Source organism: Schistocerca nitens, chromosome 7 (genome assembly GCF_023898315.1).
Source record: "Schistocerca nitens isolate TAMUIC-IGC-003100 chromosome 7, iqSchNite1.1, whole genome shotgun sequence".
Classification (NCBI taxonomy): Eukaryota; Metazoa; Arthropoda; class Insecta; order Orthoptera; family Acrididae; genus Schistocerca; species Schistocerca nitens.
In genome coordinates, this window is record NC_064620.1 from 26,334,252 (window position 1) to 26,343,018 (window position 8,767).

An 8,767-nucleotide genomic window follows, 5' to 3' on the forward strand; every position below is an offset into this window, starting at 1 on the left:
CGAGACTCGAACTCGGGACCTTTGCCTTTCGCGGGCAAGTGCTCCACCAACTGAGCTACCGAAGCACGACTCACGCCCGGTACTCACAGCTTTACTTCTGCCAGTACCTCGTCTCCTACCTTCCAAACTTTACAGAAGCTCTCCTGCGAACCTTGCAGAACTAGCACTCCTGAAAGAAAGGATATTGCGGAGACATGGCTTAGCCACAGCCTGGGGGAGACGAGGTACTGGCAGAAGTAAAGCTGTGAGTACCGGGCGTGAGTCGTGCTTCGGTAGCTCAGTTGGTAGAGCACTTGCCCGCGAAAGGCAAAGGTCCCGAGTTCGAGTCTCGGTCGGGCAAACAGTTTTAATCTGCCAGGAAGTTTCATATCAGCGCACACTCCGCTGCAGAGTGAAAATCTCATTCTGGATTGTTACATCTGTCTATAGCAAATTGCAGAATAGTAGTTTCGGTGGCAGCGAGAATACGCAACTTTGCAAGTTGTGCCAGGGGTGCAGGATCACTTCGTACAGCTCTGCCCCTGAGAGATGGTGCAACAGTGCGTGCCTCCGTAGCACGAACAAAATAACTTTGTGACTGACAGCTTTCAGTGGCACGGAATCGAGCTGTCGGCGAGCAGCCAGTAACACTTGACAAGGCAAGGCAGATAGTGACAAGGCTCTTCCTGTACTGCAAAACAGGCAACACAGCGAGCTCCAGGCTCTCTGCAAGGACCCATGATAGGCTGACGGCTCACCCCTACCAGTCGACTCCCTGCAACGTCAGTCACTTTTTAACTAAAGCGTGCAAGATCCCCTCGCTTCTAAACTGGTACTATTATTACTCAGCTTAGCCGCGAGTCCGTAGAGGGTGGTATATGTGACGTGCAGTATGACTGGTCAGCATTTCCACCCGGAATTTGTGAGTGTAAGTCGGACCTTCCTTGATCCGCCTCGGTGGGTCGTGTCGTCGGATTTCCCCCTATCTGTGCGCGATGCAGCTCTCGTAAATGTCGTCCCGTGCAGATTCTTCATTGGCGCATCGCATGTCTCTGTCGGTGGAAGCTAATTATCTGAAATTGCTGCCGGTAAACTTTGAGATATCTATTTACTCGAAATTAACATTCAGAATGCCGTGAAATCACTTTTATTCCTATTAGATCAATAATGAAACACTCATATCAAAACTACTCGTAACTGAGAGCATGGCTACCATCGAACAAGACAGGAAGAGCTCTTAACGCCGACTGCCGACTTTGGCGCGCAGTCCGTATATCTTACTAGTTTCGTCATAGTTCGTGGATATCCGATCAAGTTCTTACTTACTAAGATATGCATTTGTTAATGAACGGGTGTGAATTTTAACGAGGCAAAATTATGGTAAATAGTTTTAAACATCCAGACGCCCCTCCTAGTATTCATGTTGTCATAAATGACTTTAATTACTAAATATAAATAAACAAATCGGTGACTTTGGCGCCAAGATGGCGGTACTTCCCGTCATGTATATTTCCCAGGCTGACGCTTGTTGCTACGGTCCAGCGCCGAGCCCCACCCCACTACGCGCGACATATGGTCGCTTCGTCACCTAGCCAGCCAGCGTGGGAAATGCTCTCCGACTCATGGCCGGCTACGGACTACAGCACTTCCTAACTATCGTGAATACGTCAATAAGAGACAATAATTTATTAAAAGTGGTAAAAATGTTTTCCTCACGTAAGAGGCCCCCTACAAGCGGTGTTTCCAAAGCCGCAGTCACGAGGCAGGATTGCATCACTGAGCAGACTGGTTTCTTGTGACGCCCTGTTTCAACGTGGATGGCTTCCGATGCTATCTGACTTCCTACTGAACCCAGAATTTCGTTTAATCGATAACATTTGTTGAAAAATTGTCTTCTCACCTCCGTCCCCTTGAAGTGTTTGGCACTGATTACAGTGCAAAATGCTTATTAAGGTACTTATGCAGATCAACTAAAGTGTTTTGAAGTCGGTTGTATTTCAGAAAGGACATTGTACTGTAAATCAGAATACAGTTATTTGGAACAGTGGGAAAAAACCACGAGGGACTTGATTTAGTATAAAAAATTACGTATCCTGTTCAGTAATTATGTATCATCATCGGTAGGTACAAATCCTAGATACTATTTAGACAAACTGTGTAGTAAACATTTTAAGACCTAGAAAATTTTTTGAGGATAATTATATGTTAATTTTATCTTAAATTTATTAAAGTTATGTCAATACCGGCACTGCTGTGCTGGACCAAATCTTTGTTAACAAAGAAAAAAAAATTAACAGGCCAATTTAATGATATTCCTCCTGAGCGTAGCAGGATACAAGCGGTATGATTGTAAAAGAAATTTAGATATTATGTAGGAATTGAAAATACTTAACGGAAATTAAAAGTTTGAGGAAAATGGGCAAAATTTAATATCCCGGCAGCATGCGAATGGAAGAGTCCGGATCGCCACTATGAGCTGTGAATTAGCCGATTCATGAAACAGCTGAAGTCCTGCTCAGCCTGGCAGTTGCCACCTGCGCTAATGTGGCATTCCTGTCGTGGTACCGCGCACCTACGGCCCACGAACGTATCACCCCAGTGAGGCTACGAGAGACATGGTGTGACAGTGGAGAGCATCTTGGTGGTGGAACAAGGAAGCGGCACCATCTCAGAGCCTCCAGTTGGCGGCTGCGGACAGCAGCGGGCAAGACAACGTCAGGCGCCAGCCCGTGATTGTCGCACCGCCCCATCTTGCCCATGTGGATGGCTCAAGGAGGTGGTTGGTGATATCGGTCTAGTGTATAATGAGGACAGAGCGGCCGCTGTCCTCATGATGATGGTGGCGTGTCTCAACGGAGACGTGGCAGTATGGAAGCCGAGTGAGGAAAAGAACCACAGCTAGCAAATATCTGAGAAGGAGTCAGCGGGACGATGAGGGGCAGAAACCAGTGGAGGCATCTCTGGTGGAACCTGGGATCTGGGCTTCCTGCGAGTTGCTGCCAACATGGAACGTTGGTGACTGTCTAGGCAAATGGAGGAGTTTTACTCGTAGTATCCAAGGAATGCACCGCTCACAAGATAAAAGATGTTTCATCCTAGATGTGGCTCGGCCACTACGGTGTTAGAAGACGTTGTACCAGTCGTGTTACGTGAAGAATTTCCGTCGTACAGACTCCGTGTCATGCTAGATTTCCCCCTGAGATGTGCAGTTTATTATTTACGATAACGGCGTGGTCGCCTCTCAGTCTGAAGTCTTGAACGGTAAATGATTTGTACTAGCGGTGGAATTTTAACTGTGGCAACTATTTATTTATAGCTCGTACAAAATAGATACGTGTTTCAATGTTTTACTGACCTTCAAAGTAGTCACCAGTATTGTGTATAACCCGTCGCCAGCGACATGGAAGTCGTAGGATACTCTTAGCAGTGCCGTTGCGCTGACAGTTCGAGCAGCGCTGTCTACTGCGCGACGAATTTGTAGTAGTTCTGAAGCGAATGCCGTGAAGTGTTTCCTTCAGTTTAGGAATCGAGTTGACCTTACGAGGGCTGAAGTCACAGGAGTGCATTAGTTGGTATAGCACGTAGCAGCCCCATCAGTCAAACAAATCAGCCTGCACTGTGCGAGCTTGAGCATTGTCCTTCAAAATGACGGTCTGGTCCTGCAGAGTGTGTCACCACTTCTGTCTCTATGCTGTTCATTATTGGAACACAACCTATGACCAGCTTAGAGAGAGATACATGGCACTTTCTGCAGGACACGGTAACAACAACGACTCCGTACTATTGTTCATAAAAGTAATTTTTTTCATGTGATTTTACGATGAACTTGTGTAATTGATGTTCTGATGTCATTTCTTTTTGTTTCATGCCATTATGTTAAGAAAACACTAAATACGTTTCAATGTGAATATTAATGTTTATGTCAAATGTCAAGTAATATTGTAATAGAATTGAAATGTAACAAATGTTGAAACTGTTGTATGATGTTTAAAATTGTAACTGTGCGTCTGGTCCATACGTAGGCAATGTGTTAGGATCTGTATAACGCAAAACCTCGGGTGAATACCCGGTCTGTCATGGAGCGGTAAAAGGTGGATGGCAGGCGAGCGCTGGAAAATGCGCACGGGCACTGCACGGCACAACGGGCTCAGCAGTAGTAGTTGAAGTCTGGCACTGGTTTGAGCATCACCTTCTGGAGCGAGGAGGCTCTCCTGGAAGACATAGCTTCACTGAGCCTCGGGTATGCCGTTCCAACGCCCACACAGCATGGCAAAATTCCAAATGCACTAAATGGAAAAGTATTGAGACGCTAAGAAGAATTAAAGTCCCGATACTTCAAGATCCATAGCTGTGGTTGTATGTGTGCTCTGTGCCTCGCCATCTTGCCGCCCGCCAACCGCCGCATCGATACTAGCAGGTTGAAACTTTTACTACTGTATTCGTATTGATCAGAGAGTGAACTGCGTTTGTTTGGTGCAATAATAACCTAAATTTAACCAGAACTTTTCCATCATTCAATTATCCTCACAACTAACCTAGACAGGCTCCTCTCCAAACGTTGTGCAATCCGAGTGTCACGAAATGAAAATTAATAATTGTGTTAATAATAATTATTTGGAAAACTACCTATATTAGAATGATGTTTAAAGAAATGTTTTGTTAATGAACCAGTAAGTGAATAGCGAAGGTCTAACGAAGTCGAAAGATAACTTTAGCATTGATATAGTAATGAAGTTTATTATTTCGAGACAGATTTAAAGGCATTTAAATGAGCAGTAAATAAGATGAAAAGAGTAGTAACTTATATACTGAAAATTTTGAACGAATTATAAATTCAGTAATCATTTTTTTTAAATACAGCGATCATAACAGTTTCGGGGTCCCCCCCCCTCTACATTTGAATTCTGGAGTGTTCTAAATTGGTTTGACCAGTAAAAGTTAATATAGTCAATATAAAAGTAAAAATATATCAGTGTCTTATCTCTATCACAATTGACATTTTGTGTGTGGCATTAAAGTACTATTTCTGGGGTAACCTATGCCCGATTTTATTCAGATTAGTAGACAATATAAAGTTTTGTAGTAAGCATTATAGTGTAGTGTTATGTATTCATGGTTTTTCATTTCAGTACAGAACGTGAAACTATCAGTTTAATAGATTTTCTGGTTCTAAAATTCTACTATATTATGCAGTGTTACAACTTGTTGTTTTGCATGAATATATACCAATTGTACAGGGAAGAAACTCAGTTAATGCCTAATTAGGCTGGCGACCGTATTATTATCACATTGGTAGCATCTTCTGCGTTGCTTTTGATCCATCCTGACGTGTAATTGCATTTCGAACTTACTTGACGGATCATTGCTATTACAGAGTGGATGTAAGTCTGATTTGCCACCATTCAGGTACACGCGGTCGATATCTATGCGAAAATCTTTTCTCTCAAGGTGAACTCCGCTCACTTACCATAGCACAGGCTTTAACGAGTACTTGTCACAGGGGATTACAACATGACCATCATTTTGCAGGACAATGCTCAAGCATGTTCAGTGCAAGCTGTTACTGATTTCTTTGACTGATGGGGCTGCTAAGTGCTATACCACCTACTGCACTCCCCTGACTTAAGCTCTCGTGAGTGCAACTCGATTTCTACACTGAAGGAAATAGCTAACGGCATTGGCTTCAGAACTGCTACAAATTCGTCAGGCAATTGACCGCGCCGCTCGAACTGTTAACACAACTGACACTGCTAAGAGTATCCTACAACTTCCACATCCCTGGCAGCGGGCTATACACAATGCTGGTGACTACTCTGAAGTTCAGTAAAACTTTGAAACACGTATCTACATTGTACGAGCTGTAAATAAATAGTTGCCACTGTTAAAATTCCAGCCCTCGTAATCGTTTTTTTCGATTGTGCTTAACGAACTACTGGCGTCGTCTGAATTATTGATGTCATTAGTTGTGGTTTGTGGTCAGCAGTTGTTAACCAGGGTCAGCGTGCTTTGTTATCTACGATCTATTACTCTTGTTAATTGATTGCGTAAGTACTAGTTTGTGGGTTCGGCGTGTCGGCTTCAGCTTGGGTATTTTTTAGATATTTTTTCCATGAGCTGTTACTTGATTAATTTGTTTCTTTCATGACGTTCCTTACAGCTTGCATATTTGTTTATAATATATCAGTATAATGCCTCGTGCTCTTCATATTATTGCGTTCTAAAGGAACTAAATGGTTCAAATGCTCTGAGTACTATGGGACTTAACATCTGAGGTCATCAGTCCCCTAGAACCTGTAACTACTTAAACCTAACTAACCTAAGGACATCACACACATCCATGCCCGAGGCAGGATTCGAACCTGCGACCGTAGTGGTCGTGCGTTTCTGAAGGAACTCTGAGGGGCATAGGATTTTAAAACGTTACAGGTTGTTAGGCGTACAGGAGCAGATATTATAATAATTGATACCTTGATATGTACCAATAGCCGTGTGTTAATCGTTTTCTCTTCGCGTCTAACAGTCTTCCCACAATCACATCACGTAATTTGCTACGTGATGTTTTCCAAACGACCGTGACTGCACCATGAAATGGACTATGTCTGTCAATATAGACTATTCATGTAGCATCCACGTGTCCAGACTTCAAAACCTGACCTCCTGTCCAGATGGAAATAAACATTAATGGCTTCCTTGTGCCACACTTGCTAACCAAGTTAAAAACATACCACTCGTAACAGCTCTAATAATATGTCTGCAAATGGAGTAAGTATTGATATAATGTTGTTTAGCACAGTGTCCTCAGTTATCAACAGAAGTATCAGCACTTACACCCCTAACACCCTGTATATTGTACTAGATATTTAGTTTTGTATACTTCTGATTTGACCACTAGATAATTTTAGTTGTGTTTTATTTATTCTTGTGCCCTGAGCTACTGAGATGCAGTGGAAAATCAGAAAAATTTCAAGGACAAAATGTAGCATAAATAGACCAAACAAGGCCTGACACATTAGCAAGGAATAGGAGAAAGAAGATGTTATGTTCTCAGAAGCAAACAAGTTGTTGCAAGAATAGGTGCTGTACTGGTATTTGTCAATATAGGTGAATTAGTTACTCTCATCCCCCCCCCCCTCATGAACCATGGACCTTGCCGTTGGTGGGGAGGCTTGTATGCCACAGAGATACAGATAGCTGTATCGTAGGTGTAACCACAACGGAGGGGTATCTGTTGAGAGGCCAGACAAGCGTGTGGTTCCTGAAGAGGGGCAGCAGCCTTTTCAGTAGTTGCAGGGGCAACAGTCTGGATGATTGACCGATCTGGCCTTGAAAAATTAGCCTAAACGGCCTTGCTGTGTTGGTACTGCAAACGGCTGACACCAAGGGGAAACTACGGCCGTACTTTTTTCCGAGGGCATGCAGCTTTACTGTATGGTTAAATGATGATGGCGTCCTCTTGGGTAAAATATTCCGGAGGTAAATTAGTCCCCCATTCGGATCTCCGGTCGGGAACTGATCAGGCTGATGTCGTTATCAGGAGAAAGAAAACTGGCATTCTACGGATCGGTGAGTGGAATGTCAGGTCCCTTAATCGGACAGGTAGGTTAGAATATTTAAATAGGGAAATGGATAGGTTAAAGTTAGATATAGTGGGAATTAGTGAAGTTCGGTGGCAGGAGGAACAAGACTTTTGGTCAGGTGAATACAGGGTTATAAATACAAAATCAAATAGGAGTAACACAGAAGTAGGTCTAATAATGAATAAAAATAGGAGCACGGGTCAGCTATTACGAACAGCATAATGAACGCATTATTGTAGCCAAAAGAAGCCCACACCTACCACAGTAGTACAAGTTTATATGCCAACTAGCTCCGCAGATGATGAAGAGACTAAAGAAATGTATGACCAGAAAAAAAAAAATATTCAGATAGTGAAGGGAGACGAAAATTTAATAGTCGTTTGGGACTGGAAATGGATAGTACGAAAAGGAAGAGAATGATAAGTAGTAGGTGAATGTGGAATGGGAGTAAGGAATGAAAGAGGAAGCTGCCTGGTAGAATTACTCGATCACAGCAATACTTGATCATAGCTGACTCTTGGTTTAAGAATGATAGAAGAGGCCTGGAGATACTGGACACTGGTTTCATAGAGATTATACGATGGTAAGACAGAGATTTAGGAGACAGGTTTTAAATTGTAAGACATTTACAGGGGCAGATGTGAACTTTGACCACAAAATGTTGGTTATTCACTGCAAATTAAAACTGAAGAAACTGCAAGGAAGTGGGAATTTAAGGAGATGGGACCCAGATAAACTGAAAGAACCAGAGGTTGTAGAGAGTTTCAGAGAGGGCATTAAGAAACGATTCACAGGAACAGGGGAAAGAAGTACGATAGAAGAAGAATGAAATAGTGAAGGCAGCAGAGGATCAAGTAGGTAAAAAGCCGAGGGCTAATGGAAATCCTTGGGTAAGAGAAGAGATATTGAATTTAACTGATGAAAGGACAAAATATAAAATTGAAGTAAATGAATCAGGCAAAATACGAATACAAACGTCCCAAAAAGGATATCGACAGGAAGTGCAAAATGGCTTAGCTGGGATGGCTAGAGGACAAATGAAAGGATGTAGAGACATATATCACTAGGGGTAAGATAGATACTGCCCACAGGAAAATTAGAGAAACCTTTGGAGAAAAGAGAACCACTTGTATGAAGATCAAGGGCTCTGATGGAAAACCAGTTCTAAGGAAACAAGGGAAAGCAGAAAGATGGAAGGAGTATATACAAGG

General features: G+C 42.8%; 1 non-coding gene across 1 annotated transcript; it reads left to right on the top strand.

Moving 5' to 3' along the window:
• The first annotated feature begins 265 nt into the window (after positions 1-265).
• Positions 266-340, top strand: Trnas-cga (transfer RNA serine (anticodon CGA)). Its single transcript has one exon. It is a non-coding gene; the product is annotated as a tRNA-Ser (tRNA).
• Positions 341-8,767: the final 8,427 nt, after the last annotated feature.